Genomic DNA, 17,215 nt, shown 5'->3' on the forward strand with positions numbered 1-17,215 from the left:
CTGGAAACTATCATTCTCAGCAAACTATCACAAGAACAGAAAACCAAATACCGCATGTTCTCACTCATAGGTGGGAATTGAACAATGAGATCGCTTGGACACAGGAAGGGGAACATCACACACCAGGTTCTATTGTGGGGATGGGGTATGGGGAGGGATAGCATTAGGAGACATACATAATGTAAATGACGAGTTAATGGGTGCAGCACACCAACATGGCACATGTATACATATGTAACAAACCTGCACATTGTGCACATGTACCCTAGAACTTAAAGTATAATAATAAAAAAAAAGAAAACTAGCCATCTCTGCCACAACTATCTCACAAACACTCACAAGTAACACTCACATTTACTAATCTCTTCTCTTTCACGAATGTAATCCCCTGGTGACAAATGGCATCTAGGAGTAGAGATAGATCAGCACGGATGTAGAAAACAACTTAAAGAGCATGACTTACTGCCAGTGGGTCACTGGTGCTATATTAATAAATAAAAAGCAGAATACTCCTTGAAGAAATAGTAACCCATTTTTCAATCAGCCAACATATGCTGGACAACAGTGATGTTAACAACACTGTTTAGGTGCCATGCAGGTCATAACGAACTTGTTTTGGGCAGTTTACAATGCAATTGGAATGATGGCATATACACATAAAATGTCATACAATCCAATAACTATTAATAACAAAGCAGGAGATGTGACAAGTCTGCATATGGTTAAGTGATTCACTACTAGTATAGAAAGAAATGGAGATTTCTATTTCAGATATTATAGTGGCTGGGAATTTGGAGGGATTGATTAACCTTTTGAAAAAAACTAAAAATACTGGGTTAAATATAAAATGTCATGTTAAAAATATGTATGATATAAAAAAGTGAAGTATTATCAATCAAAACTAAGTGGAAAACAGAATCTAAATAGTAAACAAAGAACTAAAGCTGCTTTTGTCATAGACATAGTTTCTGAAGCAATAAACTTGATTTTCATTGTCACAGCCTCATGGACTCAGCTGGATTAAAAATAAAGCGGAGTTAACCCAGGTTAGGAAGCCTATAAGAGGTACTTCCCAACCAATAATTTGAGACCCCAAGTGGCTACACACTCAGTGAAAGTGAATCAGAAGTAAGCTCATCCCACCTTCTATTTTCCCTACCTATAAGGGGCTATAAGGAAACATGTCTTGATACCAAAGAGAGCAAAAGGGATAAATCTTCCCTGAAAAGTTTTAATCATAAGCCAACCTTGGTATAGATTTATAGCTCTAATTCATATGACCTGTGTGGTCTGAAAGACCTTAGACTGTAAATTTAGTTTACAGTGATCCTAGGCACAGCTCCTTCAGATATTTGACAGAAACAAACAATAGTCATCTCTGGATTTTATCTTTATTTTCATTTTTATCCCAGGACTCAAAGTATTCCTACAAATAATTTCCCCCAAAAAATGAGCAACTCAGAATTAAAACTATGTACCCACTGACACAAGGCCCCATTAGAAGAACAAAAGCCAAAACAGATTGAGACAAAACAGATTAGAATCATTAGGTATATATTATAAAATACTTATTAAAGAGGAGAATTAATATATCTATGAGGAGTTATATAAAGTAACCCAGCAAATCTGAGAAAGGATAAAAGTCGATATTCTGGAATTTAAAAAAATATTTCTATTTACATTTTAAAAATCAGTTGATGTGTTCATGAGCAGATTAAACACAGCTGAGGAGAAAATTAAGCAGCGTAAAATAGATTAGAAGAAACTGATTCAGCTGGTCATTTGGGGTGACAAACATTTCATCTTAGAATGATGGCCCAATTTGTCTACAACTTTGTAGTGAAGACCTCAACACTGATGAATGCTGCTGTGACTTATTTGAAACCTTGATTGGCCACATTTTGGTATGACACCAAGGTTGAGCTGGTTCCTCCCCACCCTGCTAATATCCCTAGAACTATTCAGAGCCTTAAAAAATAGTAGTGCCCAAATTGTTAGTTTCAAACAGCTCAGTTAAGGAAGCCGTGCTGAACGGTTTGGTGGCCTCTGAGGTGTGGATGTGCTTTTATATTGGAGAGATCAGAGGCAAGTGTGGCATCACCGGCTACAATGTTTAAAGACCAAACTTTAATATTTAATTATATTTGATTTATTATTTGAGTGTTCTTGGACCATGTGTGATAAGATTGCTATCTGATTAAAATGTGTTAAAAAAAAAAATGAAACTCCCTTATGCAACATAAAGAAATAAATAAATGGGGGTTGGGTGTAGACAAAAGAAAGTTAAGAGAAATTAAGGACAGAATTAGAGTTAGCATGTATAACAAATTTTTTATCAGAGCCCCAAAAGGAGAGGTAAGAGAGAATGAGGCAGAGGCAATATTTGGGAAGATAATCACGAAAAATATTCTAGAAGTGATAAGAGACATCAATCTTTAGATTAAAGAAGCCTAATACATCCCTACCCAGGAGAAATGGCACATTATAGTAAACAAGGACAACACCAAAGACAAAGAGAAGATATTAAAGAAGCCAGAGAAAAACAAAAGATTACTTTCAAAAGATCAATAGTTAGACTGATAACTAACTTCTCAAGAACATTAGTGAAACCAAAAGATAATGGAATGATACTTTCAATGGGCTGAAAAAATTGACTTTCAATGTAGAATTCTATATCCAAAGAAAATTTATTTTTTCAAAAGGGGGAAATAATGGCATTTTTTTGCAAGCAAAAATTAAGAGAGTTTACCAGTAGCAGATCTTTACTAATAAAATTTTAGATCATATTCTTCAGAAAAAATGAAAGTGATCCCAGTGGAATGTCAGAAAAGCAAGAAAAAATAAAACAGCAAAGAAATTAGGAAATATTTGAGTAAACATAAATGAATTTTTACTATATAAAGCCAATAATAATCATAATGCATTATTGAGGATAAAATAAAATTAAGATGTATAGCAAAATAACATAAATCAAGAGAAAAGTAGTGGAATTAAGGCATTTTAAGACTTGTATTGCTTGGGAAAGAGGTAAAGGTATCTTTTGACAATTAACTTCTGATGTGTTAATTATTCACATTATAATTTCTACGAAAGTGACTAAAAGAAAGGAAACATAACGTCCAACTTTCAAAGTACTAAAAGGGAATAATGAAATAATCAGAAATACTCCTAAAAAGGCAAGAAAGGAGAAAAAAGACAGAACAATTTGAAACACTGGTAATTTCATCATCTATATGCACTAAATGTTCTATTTAAAAAACAAAATAATTATGATATACTTTTGAAATTCCAACAATTTATTAGTTATAAGAGATACATCCTTTGCCCACTTTTTGAGACATTTATGCAGCCAACAGACACATGAAAAAATACTCATAATCACTGGCAATCAGAGAAATGCAAATCAAAATCACAGTGAGATACCATCTCACACCAGTTACAAAAGTCAGGAAACAAGAGATGCTGGAGAGGATGTGGAGAAATAGGAACACTTTTACACTGTTAGTGGGACTGTAAACTAGTTCAACCATTGTGGAAGACAGTGTGGCAATTCCTCAATGATCTAGAACCAGAAATACCATTTAACCCAGCCATCCCACTACTGGGTATATACCCAAAGGATTATAAATCATGCCGTTACAAAGACACACGCACATGTATGTTTATTGCGGCACTATTCACAAGAGCAAAGACTTGGAATCAACTCAAATGTTCATCAATGATAGAGTGGATTAAGAAAATGTGGCACATATACACCACGGAATACTATGCAGCCATAAAAAAGGATGAGTTCCTGTCCTTTGTAGGGACATGGATGAAGCTGAAACCATCATTCTGAACAAACTATCACAAGGACAGAAAACCAAACACCGCATGTTCTCACTCATAGGTGGGAAATGAACAATGAGAACACTTGGACACAGGGTGAAGAACATCACATACTGGGGCATGTCGTGGGGTGAGGGGAAGGGGGAAGGATAGCATTAGGAGATATACCTAATGTAAATGATGCATTAACGGGTGCAGCACACCAACATGGCACATGCATATACAGGTAACAAACCTGCACGTTGTGCAAATGTACCCTAGAACTTAAAGCATATATAAATAAAAGAGATACAACATAACAGAAAAGTTGAAAATAACAGCATGTTTTTCATATATTTACCAGAACTGTCTCTTTGGATCATTTGCCCATTACTTAGTTGGATTGTTTGGTTTCTTATTTGTTTTTTTGCTGTTGAGATGTTTGAGTTTCTTGTACATTCTGGATATGAATCCCTTCTCAGATTAATACTTTACTAATATTTTATCCCATTCTTTAGGTTGGCTTTCCACTTTGTTGATTATTTCCTTTGCTGTGCAGAAGATTTTTCACTTAATATAACCTCATTTGTTTATTTTGCATTTGTTGCCTGTGCTTTTGAGGTCTTAGTCAGAAAATATTTTCCTAGACCAACATACTAAATCATTTCCCCTATGTTTTTTTCTAGTCGTTTTATAGTTTCAGGTCTTACCTAGGTTTTGGATTCATTTTGAGTTTATTTTTATATAGAGTGAGAGGTAGGTAAGAGTCTAGTTTCATTCTTCTGCATAGGAATATCTAGCTTTCCTAGAACCAATTATTGAAGAGACTGTCCCCAGTGTAAGTTCTTGTTAGCTTTGTTGAAGATCAGTTAGCTGTAAACATGTAGCTTTGTTTCTGGATTTTCCATTCTGTTTCATTGGTCTCTGTGTCTCTTTTTGTATCAGTACCATGCTGTTTCAGTTACTATGGCCTTGTAGTATAATTTGAAGTCAGGTAATGTGGTGCCTATTTTATTCTTATAACTTGATTTTTTTTTTAATTAAAAGAGCTTTTACCACTACTCTAGCACTTACTTGTTAAAGCAAACTGTCATCTCCTCTCTCTAACCAAGTACACATGGCACATTCTCATTTATACTTTACAGGTGCAGAAGCAGGGTTCAAGCTACCCATGTCAAATATAAAGGATGTCTGGCCTCATTAGTGACAGCAGTGGTCAAGCCTGAGGGTGGAGCATAAGAATTAGGGAACAACTCTAAGGTCTGTGTGGTTTGGACTGGACTTACTGAAGTAAGACCTATAACTATGCAAATTTCATGAATGTGTAAACATCACTGGGGATTTCTGAAAGTCTGGGAAAATGAACTTAAGAAGATTAGACTTCCTGGTTTAAGCAAATATAAATCAGGATTCATCAAGATTTGGCTAAATATGTTAATGAAATAGCATCTGTGTTCACCAGCTGGTAGTGCCTTTACCAACTTCCCTAGAATGTATTTGGAGAGACCCCAAATTATACAACTTAAAACTATGCAATGATCATGTAGCTCAGGCTGCTTGAGCAATTGAGGTGAAACATGTTTGATTCCATTTTTTAATTGGGATAAAAGGTTTGTAATAGGAAGCTAATACATTTTAAGGTTGTTTTCTTAAAACATGTTCCCCTGACATCCTTTCAGTCCCAAGCTGGTGTGATGAGGTTTACAGCTGAAAAGCAAAAGCACAGGTTAGGATTATGCAGATGGAGACAGTAGCATAAACACTGATAGGGAGGCAAGGAATGGCAGAGGACATTTAAACTAATACATGGTTCAAAGTGCTAAAAACACATGACAAAGCAGGACTAGAAAGAAATAGAGCTACAAACATATAAATAATAGCCTAGTGTAGTAGTTTGGTTGGTTTGTTTTTGTTTTTTGAGATAGAGTCGCACTCTGTCACCCAGGCTGGAGTGCAATGGCACCATCTCAGTCCACTGCAACCTCCGCAGTTTCCCCTACTATTAACATTTTGCATTATTAACAGTAGCATGGTACATTTGATAAAATTGAAGAGCCAATATTGATACATTACTTTTTTTTTTTTTTTTTTTTTTTTTTGAGACAGAGTCTCACTCTGTTGCCCAGGCTGGAGTGCAGTGGTGTCATCTCTGCTCACTGTAGCCTCAACCTCTTCAGCTCAAGTGATCCTCCCACCTCAACCTCCCAAGTAGCTGGGACTACAGATGCACCCCACCATGGCAGGCTAAGTTTTGTATTTTTTGTAGAGAAAGGGTTTCACCATATGGCCCAGGCTGGTCTCGAACTTCTAAGCTCAATTGATCCACTCACCTCAGCCTCCCAAAGCAGTGGGATTACAAGCAAGAGCCACCACGCCCGGCCCATGTAGTAGTTTTTAAACTGGACTTCACTAAGCCATTAGAGTTTTGTCATAAGATAACCACTGTGCAAAGTAAGACTGTTTCCCATCCCCGCTTTAACCAGACAAGTGGTCTATCTGCATGGAATTGTATTTTAAGAATGCTTGTGCTGCTTTTGAAAAGATTGTTTTAAATTTTAAAACCATTTGTAAGAAGTAAATAGGTCCAAATAATTCTTAAATTGCCCACAGTGATTCACCATGGAACCTAAATAAAATTGCACAGAACTCTTAACATCACCATTTCTTTTTCTGTTCTAAAAAAATGTAATGTAATCACACATGACCATGACCTCAGAAAAAATAATGTCTCTCACTATGTGCTAGAACCCCTGCAAGTACTTTACATGCATCATTACAACAAATATTCACAATAGTATTTGGATACCAATATCATCCTTACATTCTACTTACAGATAATGAAACTTAGGCTTAGTGAGTTTTCCAAATTACCCAAGGTGAAAAGATAATAATTGTCAGAGTCAGAAGTAGAGTCCATCTTCTCTCCCATCAGAGTTCAGGCTCTTAGAAAAGTGACAATACTTGAAAGCAATAAGCAGTTGGTTTATAACATCTAAAGCATCTGAGTTACAAAATAATCTATGATCCATCCTGTCATTTATACCAGATCATGAATATAAATCTCGCTGAAAGAACAGCAAGATTATGAGGTGTAAAAAATATGTTTTTGAGGAAAAACATACAACATACAAATCTTCATCAAAATTCTAGATTGCTTACTAGTTTATTTGTTTTAAGGTTACTGTGTTATTGTGTATTTAGCCACTTTTTCTTCAATCTTTTGCTTTTTACACTTTCAAACACTCAAAGAAACTAATAACATGAAAAAATGGTCAAAAATATGGAAATGAATAAATGAAAACTCAGCAGGAAATTTGAATGCTGTGTTTTATTGTCATCAGGGAGAAAAGGGAGGGGCTTCCAAAATGCTAATATTAGTAGAGCTTTCTGATTCATCCCTTTATCCCCTGCAGCACCTAGTATATTGCTTTGCATATATACATAATCAATGGATGAATGTATATGCAGGTTAGAGTTCCAAAATGCTGTATTTCAATTCTTTCCCTCAAGTCTAACACCATACATTCACTATGATTTTGAAACTTGATCCCATTGAAATGAAAAACAGAATTTGGGTCTATTAAGGGCATAAACTGTTTAATATTTTGAGGTTTCATATAACACATACTGCGTCTTTATGTGAACGTGTTTGTATAGGTCATCATGTAATTTGCTTATAAGGCTGTTCTATTGTATATAATAAGCTATCCCAGCACTTGGTGGCTTAAAACAACAATTCATTATTATCTCTGTGATTGGAGTTTCTTATGTGGTTGCAGTTCAATAGCCACAGGCAGCCTTGACTGAGCTGGTCATCCAAGGTTGGCAGTAGATAATAGTGGTCAACGGGAGCTCAGCTGGGGCTGCCAACGGGGGCTCGTACACATGCTTTCTTCATATGTGTGGATTTCTCACAGCTCAGCAGATGGATTCGGAGAGGAAACATCCCAAAAGATCAACAAAGAAGCTATGAAACTTCTTATAACCTAGCCTTGGAGGCTCCACAGCATCATTTCTCCCCCATTTTATTAGTCACACTAGTCATCAAGGCCAGCCTAGATTCAAGGAGATGGAAACGAGACTCCATCTCTTGGTGGGAAAAGCAGCAGACATGTACTGGGAAGAGAGGGATTGAGGTGACCGTCATTGGAGACTATCCACCACAAATGCCCGCTATTTATAAACGCTTAATAGATTACAATTTGAACTGCTACATCTGAGGGTTGTGTTGTATTTAAACTCATCAGGAAGTCTTCCCAGCATAATTATGAACTGGGTGTTTGTATGGTAAAAAATATACATTTGGGTTGTACATAATATTTTCAGGGGGAAAAATACAACGTTCCAAACCAACTCCATTCACTGAAACAATTTGTCAACCTAGAGAGTAGTTTCAATGGTTAATAAAATTTCAGATGAGTGTACTTTTGTTACATCTGAGAAAACATGTGAAACAATACCATCATTATCTCATAGTACTAAATCCTATTTCTTCAGATTGACAATTTTATACATTAAAAATGTAATACATAATTTACTATTTCTCGTGGATCTTCATGGGAAACAGTAAAGAATAATTTGCTTTGTCCTACTAATATATTCAATAACTAACATTAAGGAGGAAAAGGCTGACACTTTTCTACAATTTGTCATAATCTATTTGCTTTACACATTAATTTAAATTTCATGAAACCCAAAATAGGTAGATACGATTAGCTCCATTTTGCGAACAAGGAAACTACAGTTCTTAAAGGTTTAGAAACTTGCCCAAGCTTAGAAATGCTTAGGCTTTAGAAATTTACCCAAATTGAAAGCCGGGCGCAGTAGCTCAAACCTGTAATTCCAGCACTTTGGGAGGCCGAGATGGGCGGATCACGAGGTCAGGAGATCCAGACCATCCTGGCAAACACGGTGAAACCCCGTCTCTACTAAAAAATACAAAAAACTAGCTGGGCGAGGTGGCGGGCACCTGTAGTCCCAGCTACTCGGGAGGCTGAGGCAAGAGAATGGCGTAAACCCGGGAGGCGGAGCTTGCAGTGAGCCGAGATCCGGCCACTGCACTCCAGCCTGGGCGACAGAACGAGACTCTGTCTCAAAATAAATAAATAAATAAAAAGAAATTACCCGAATTGAAGAAATAATGGTAGATTCCTAATTTTTTTTTTTTTACACTCCCTCGTCTCATGAGGCAAAATGAGTGTGTCACACATATATGTACAGATGGTTCTCAAACTTATGATGTTTCAACTTAACCATTTTTCAACATTAAAATGGCCGTGAAAGTGATAGGCATTCAGTAGAAATCATACTTCAAGTAACCATACAACATGTTGTTTTCCACTGGCAGTATAATATTCAAAAAATTATGTGAGCTGTCCAACATGTTATTATAAAATAATAAATTATCATGTTACATGATTTTGCCTAACTATAGGCTAATGTAAGTGTTCTGACTATATATTTAAGGTAAGTTATGCTAAGCTATGATGTGCAGTAGGTTAGGTGTATTTGATGCATTTTTGTCTTATGATATTTTCAATTCGCAATGAGTTTATTGGGATGTAACCTCATTATGTCAAGGATCATCTCTCTCTCTCTCTCTCTCTGTGTGTGTGTGTGTGTGTGTGTGTGTGTCTCTCTATATGTACAGACACACACATACTTTTCCTCTCTCTCTCCATAAAATATATATGTATTATACCTATCATACAAACTATATGTATACATACACGCTTTCCATAAAGAAGGAGGTAGTACAGCAGGAATATTTGCCAATATAAAGAAGAAAAAATTTCTTGAAAAGGAAAATGTATTCTAGTCACACTCCACTGGCTCATCTGATGTATGAAAAATGAAAAAGAAATACCTATATTCATATAAAAATCCTATAAGGAATGCCTCACCTTCAGTTATCTGGGGAATGGGAGTGATTCAAATAGATGAGGAAGGACATGAAACAAATTTCTTTATAAGAACATATTGGATGCTGTGGTCAATCTTAGGTTAATCATAAGGCAAACTAGTAAGTCTTGCTCTAAACCGGTCAAATAAATAACTCAGTAGGAGAATCCAAAGTAAGATTTGCACAATTTCTTTAATTGAGCAAAGTTTGGAGCAATACTCTTACCTTTCCAGAAAAGAGAAAGATTAGATATATTTCAAGCTTTCAATAAAAGCCTAAAACCAAAGAAGACCAAAACATTGAATCAAAGTCTGAAAGATAGATGTATTGTGTTATTTAAATATTGGCACAGACGCACTCTTGAATGTGAAGCATTAAAATTTAAGTTGTTTATCTCTGAGACAGATTTAATTTAATATCATGCAAGGCAAATAGACCTTTACTTATTCTGGTAAAGTAGTGCTGAATCAATTATAGCTACTGCCTATTTAAAAAGAATAAGAAGAAAAGAAAAAATGTAGCAACAATAATTTGTGTGTGTCCAAAGAACAAAGAAGATTTTACATGTTCATGAAATCTTTTTTTTTATTTTTTGATTAATAACCGGAAAATATGCAGTTCTCTTGGATCTTTGCTGTAACACACCAATATCCCGCATGCTTTAGAATAGGCAATGAAGGCTGACATAGCAATTAAGGTCAAACAATCCTGACCTGTTTTGTACAATCTGTCTCACTAGCAATGTTGTATTCAGTAAATATGCTTTTCTAAATGGTAGAATTGTTTTTCTCCACAGCCAATCCATAGTCACAGCTGCAATGCCTGACACAAAATAAAGACTCAATAGATATCTTGGGATTGAATTGAATATGTCATTTTCTGTTCTATATGAGGCCCACATTAAACTGTACACAAGGCCTCCTGCTTAATTTCTGGATGCCTTCTGAAGTGTACATACCCATATAATCCCTATACTATATCAACATGGGAAATTTACACAAATAATTTGACTATTTTGACTCACTAAATCAATCAAATCCCTTAAAACGGTAAAACTGGCTCATTTATGAAAAACAAAATCTTATAGATTAACGTCACTATTTCCCTCAATAATGTGCATAGATAGGGCATCTTACGTGACAATAAGGCTTTCCCTTGAAAGTTCGTTTATAGATAAAAATCCGAAAGTGTGTGGAAGAATACTTCCTTTCTCTTCCTTGTTTAAAACTCACACAGCTCTATCTGATTGCCACGTTTTATGAGCACCCAGCAGTTGGAGAAACAAGTCTTGTCTTTCAAATAAATCTCTTATCTCAGTCTGTGTTCAAGATTCAGGTCTGCTGCAAAGGCTTACATCTAATGCACAGTGTCACAAACACTAAAATCGGAGTCATTTAAAAGTTTGCCCATGCCCTCTGGGAGATAAGAGATTGGCAGTGTTAAATTTGTAGATAACCATTAAGGTAGTGATCCCAAAACACTATGTTTCTAAACAACTTCCATTAAAGTAGGGTGGCATTTGCTATACTGGAGCTAGTCCACCTAATCAAATGTCCTGCCCCTTAGAGCGATCAACAAAAGGTATTTCAGAGGAAGAGATCTAACTTTTTTCTTTTTTGCTTCTTAAAAAATAGTATAGCATAGCATAACATAGGAAAAAGCAGTGCATGGAAAAGACTCTCAATCCTAATTCCCAGGGGCAAGAAGCTCATATTCAGAAGCCTTAAATAACCTTTCTCTCATATCTCCACTGACCAGGCTGTAAGTGGCTAATGGTGATCATAAAATTATCCAGTACTTTTGAAAACCCAGACACAATTGCCTCAATAAATCTTGCTCAGGTCATACAACTTGCACTCCAAGACCACTTCTTGCTCTCCAAGAACATTTCTTTCTCTTTTTTAATTCACTTTTGCTTTCTAAAAGATATTCTAGGCTACAAGATGTGGCTTCTGAGGCTAATGGGCTGCCAGTTTATTCTTCAGCTTGACTCATGCCTTCTTCACATATGAAGCAAAACAGTGGCAACCGTTTCTTAAAGGACAGTGGTTGATCCCATGTACTTTGGTCAGATTCCATAATCTGAAAACTCCCTTATCTCAGAATAAGCTGCAGATGCTCTTTGGCTCTGGCCTTGGAACGTCACTAAAGAGTTCTAGGGTACAGCAGATGAAGTCATCTAAAATTGAATGTCAAAATATGGGTGATAGGATTGACTGTTTGCCAATTTAAAATATTGAAGGGGCATTTCTATGAAAATGCTTTCCTTTTATAATCTGATAATATCCCCACTGTATTCTTTATATAAATAAAGAACTTCATGGCAGTTTTACCCATTCCAGCACAATATTACATACAAGATATTAAGTAAGTTTTTCCTTTCAGTTGAGTTACATTATGAGGGTTTTTAAACCATTCTAAAGGAGACCCAAACAATAAGGAACCAATCAAGCTTTTGAATGGTAAATTTAAGTAAGGTTTAGCACATTTTGTTTTTCAAAACCCAGGATAATCTCCTAAAATTATTTCAGTAAACTTTATCGTTTATGGATTTTCAAAGGTATTGGTAAAACTAACAGAAAAAAGACCTGTACTGTTGTTGCTTACATGAAATTGGAATATTTGTGTATTTATTAAATTCTTCATTAGCTATAGAATTATACGAGATGTTTCCACAGAAAGAACTTAGTGGCACTGAACAGGATTCAGATCCCTCCTGTTCCACTGCATAGAATATTTTCTAGTGTTTATTAAAATGACAATACCTTGAATCAGGATTATGGAATTCAATTAGAAAATGTATGAAAAGTCCCCAGTAAAATGCCTAGCACATAGTGGATCATAGCAAGTATTTACTGATCTGCACATAACCAAATACGAATATGGGAGAAATATTAGACAAAGATTCCTCCCAGATGAAGGCCTCACCAACCCAGATGATGAGACTGAGGCCTTAGAGAGCTTGCCTAGTTCTCTAAACAAAAAGATTTGCACCATGTTGGTTTTTCCAAAAGAATTTTCACCACAAATTGCGAGATCAGTGAGCATAAACTCATTCATTCACCATAAAAAAATATCTTTAAGTTTACATCACTCTGAGGAAACATTAAAATTTAATATTTCTTTCTGAAGTCTTATTTCTACTGAGTTAGTGAACTTGTCATCTGTGTATAAAGAAGACTCGCTTTCAAGGAGAATGAAAAATCGTTCTCTTCTATAATCAGGGACTCACCGCTCTACCTTCCCTGGTAACATCAGCCATCATGACTCTGTCTCCCTAGCAACCATGTCTCTATATCAGACAGCTTTATTTGAAACAATCTTCACTGAAGAAAAGGTCGTCGAAAAAGAGTTCACACAAAAATAAAAATAAAACAAGAAATAACCATGAGAATAGGTATAATCAATGCTTCCTTGGGATGCAATTTTCTTTGTATAATTTTAACAAAAAATTAAAATTAAAAGAGCAGAGATTTGTCAGAAAGCTGAATACATATGTATTTCATCAGGTAAAAACTTTGTTTCAAATGTTATGCTAAAAGAATATGATTGATAAGATATAATAGAGCTGTAACAGAAGAAGAGGCAATTCTGTTCACACTAGAAAGTTCTAAAAAGCAACACGGCAAATATTTCCTGAGAGTTTTGTGTTACTAAACACAATTTTGATGCAACAGTCTGTACTTTGAGTCTTTCTGCCCCGCAGTCTCTGGGTGAGCTAATTTCTATATTGAGTTGGTTCTCAGCGCCAAAGGTCTGAGGGAACACAGGAAAGTTTAAGCAAACAGTTCACTTTATTTGAAACGGATTTAACACTGTCATCAGGAACACTGCGTCCCTCATGGCCTCATTTTATGGCCCATGCACCTGATGGGCTAGTTCCTGCCAAACTCATTCCTTGGTACCTGCCAAGGCTTCCCCAACAGGCGCTACATGCAACCTCCATCCCACTCCTCACTTCAAATCCAGGATTTTCTCAGCCCAAGTCGATGATCATAAATAGCAAACATCATTTTCTGATTGCCAGTGGAGTAACTTATGTTCATATCCAAATGAAGAAGATGCAAAATAAGTATCATACAAAAACTCATTGATATTCTAAACCAGGAAATGTCTCACATGGAAACTAAGCAAACAATATTAGCTAAAACAATTACATATCAAGCCTTAAAATCTCAGCCTACACATTGGGATATGGTATCTTAGGGAAAATATTTAAAGATAAAAGCTTTAATAATAATAATGATGTGTTTACAAATGTTTAGCATCTTCAACTTTTTAAAGTATTTTACTGTGTCTCATGTAGTTATCTTAAAAAAGCTTTAAGCAACACAAAAAGGTAAACTGTTATTACCCTCATCTCATAAACAATGAAACAAACACAGTAATCTGTTCAACATCAAGTAGTATATTTGTGACAGAAACAAAACTGTATACAAGGTCTTCTAACTGTAAGCTGGACACTGAGGGAAATTCCGGGCCTTTTCGAATTAGAGTCCACTTGAGCAGAAAGCCCTTTAAATTGTACTTCAGTCTTTCTGGGTCCCAGGTCACTCCCATCTTACTTTATGTTCTCTCTCTCCTTTCAATCCTGTTGTACTTGCCCCCAACTCAGAGAGAAACAAGAGACTATGCTTATTTTAAAATCTGGCTTTGCAGCTCTACTTGCAAGGAACAGAGAATGACAGAACCATCAGATATATGCCACTAACCAAGATATTTAATGAAGGACCCAACAATTTAGTCAATCTTTAGTTACTCAATAACTTCCTAAGCCCTCACACACTGTTCTAGGCAATCGGGAAACAAAAACTAAGAGAACAGACAACATCCTTTACCCTCATGGGGCTTACATTCTGGGAGGAGAAGACGGATAATAAATTATAAATATAATATGTAGGTAAATTATATAGAATATTAGATGATGATAAATGCCAAGGGGATGGAAATAGGGCCAGGTGGGGAGCCTGCTAGATGGTGGAGATGGGGGTGGGGGTACAATTATTAAGTTAGGTGGGCAAGGTATGGAACAGTGTGGAACAATAGGCAATATAGTCACTCCTCTATCCAGCAAAATCTAATGAGGGAAAGGTAACCAGAGAGAGAAGGATTGACAATAGACAGATTACTAACAGACACCTGCCATAATGAACATATCTGATACTAACAAGATACACTGTGTCTAGACACTAAAAAGTCTAGGGAGACCAAACATATGCAAGCCAGTTTACATCGTCCACAATTTCCGGGGTTATGTTCCTCCCGGGGCTGACCTATCAGATTGTAAAGTATGTTTGTTTCTCTGCTCAGGCCTAACAGCTTCCCATGTTTCATCATCCTCCTTATCACAGCTTGCTCCCTCCTGAAGATCCAATTCTTGGTGCAAGAAACTCCTTCCTCAAGGTATGTCCTTGCAGTTAGAACCCACCAAGCTCTGGAACCAAGTTTCGGTTGATTCCAGATCAACTGCTGTCTCTCCTCACCATTACTGCTGGCCTCGTCAGCCACGTGCTTCTGGGTGGATGGGCTTTAATTCTGCTTGCTTTCCATCCGAGGCTATCTTACCCCGAATCACAGTGCTTCCCAGAGGGAGCCGGACACGAGAGCAACTTACTGCATTTTTCTCTCTCCCTACAATACCGCCAGTAAATAACCAAGCTCTTGTCTTTTTAGGATACGGCTTCCTTCCTCCTCTAGTCTTTTTTCCCTCCTCCCACCAATCTGCAGATTCTGTTTCCCATAATAATTTACAAATCTCTGTTTTCTCTTCCAAATTTATCCAAATTGATCAGCACTGCTAAATGCTTCTACTAATGGTATTTGAAACATGATGTCTCTTGGATAAAAATCGCTTCCTAGTAGGAATTATTTCTCTCCACAATCAAGAATGTTCTCCACAGCCAAGCTAAAGCAAAAGGTCAGGTTCCAAGACAGCAGATCCTTCAGCTCAAAATTCAGCTTCTGGAAAGTTAAAATGGACACAACCATTAGGACAGCACCTAAATATGGTTTAAACCTTTACTGTCCTTTGATTGCACAGTCACCATCCAGAACACAGAGACTGGCAAGGTAAATTGAGCATAACTACCACAGATGAAAAGAGAAGTTTAACCAGGAGGCAAATATCCCATGAATGGAAAATAATACAATAAACTATGATATAACTGAAACTCTTGAAAGGCTTGGTTTTGAATATATAAATAGCAAGCATATATATTCAAACAAGGACTCTTTTTTTTAAAAAGAAACCAGAAAAAGAAAGCACAAATATTCACAATACTTATTTTAAATGTGTTTTTTTAAAACATCAAAAGTAACAAGTGAAATTTTAAACATGACAATTTATATTCCAATGATAATATCAATAATAAAATCAAACTGAAATTAAGAAGGAAAAAATCAGAAAGCAAACTACATCATGAAAAAGTTCTGCCCCATTGGTCATCATGCCTGGGTCTAGCTCTGGTCCTGCCACTAGCTGTGTGATGGGAAACTTTGGACAAGTCACGGAATGTGTCTTAGTCAAAGCTCCAACAAATATAAAATGAGTTTTTCGAAATAGATCTTCAAGTTCCTTCCAATTCTGAAGTTGTATGAATCTTCAGATAGTTTACATCAGATTATAGAATGACAGATTATAAGTGTTTAATCATTTTATTCCTGTCCCATTGGTTCTAAAACTGTAACCATTTCTATTATGTCAATTTGTAGCAGCTCATCATATAAATTGAAATACTGGTCCTACAAACTAAAGTATAGAAAACGAATTGATATCACTCAAAACAATGTATCTGATATTCAGACTCTTTAATCAAACACATTAAGTAAAAGCCAGTCTTCCTGGAAAAACTAAAATGATAATTCTTTTCGCTATAAAATTCAACTTTGGTATCCCACAAATTATCTATACAATTTATCTTACAAACAATAATAGGCTTCTATCTTAATTGTTTGAAAAGAAAATGAAATATGAATTATTTCTTCTCATTACTTTTTCACCCATGTTCTAAGAAAAATTTTAATGAAAACAAATTTATTTTCTTGCTTGGGGCCAGAAATAAAACAAAACTACCTACTTCTAATTTTTACAGCTGAGATGAGAGAGTTTAAGCAGAAAAAAATTTAATCATCCAAATGTATTGAGTATTGTCAGGATCAGAGCAGAGCTCTTTGAATAAGGTGACCACACTGAATTAGAAGAATGGCAGCAACGTATCAACTGGATTTTTCTCAAGACCATAGCGAATGTCTTTTTCTACATGCACCAGTTCTCAAAGTGTTCCATATAAAAGATCTATCAAAAATTAACTATCAGTAAATTAGAAAGCATTCTTCTAGTCCTTACACTTTGTTTTACTTCCTGGATGTCCCTAGAAACCAACCTAACTCAGCTCACTCTTATTTTTGCAGCCAAATCATAGCAAATCTGGGATAATTCTAACTTTGATAGTCAGCAAGGGATTATTTGATATTGAATATTCTAGCTACTTCTAAACACTAAAAATA

The 17,215-nt window shown here is 35.8% G+C and overlaps 1 pseudogene; it reads left to right on the forward strand.

Annotated features, from left to right (window-relative positions):
• The first annotated feature begins 805 nt into the window (after positions 1 to 805).
• LOC126955433 (ATP synthase subunit g, mitochondrial-like) lies at positions 806 to 2,365 on the forward strand (annotated as a pseudogene).
• The last annotated feature ends 14,850 nt before the right edge of the window (positions 2,366 to 17,215 follow it).

The sequence above is a fragment of the Macaca thibetana genome, chromosome 5 (assembly GCF_024542745.1).
Source record: "Macaca thibetana thibetana isolate TM-01 chromosome 5, ASM2454274v1, whole genome shotgun sequence".
Classification (NCBI taxonomy): domain Eukaryota; kingdom Metazoa; phylum Chordata; class Mammalia; order Primates; family Cercopithecidae; genus Macaca; species Macaca thibetana.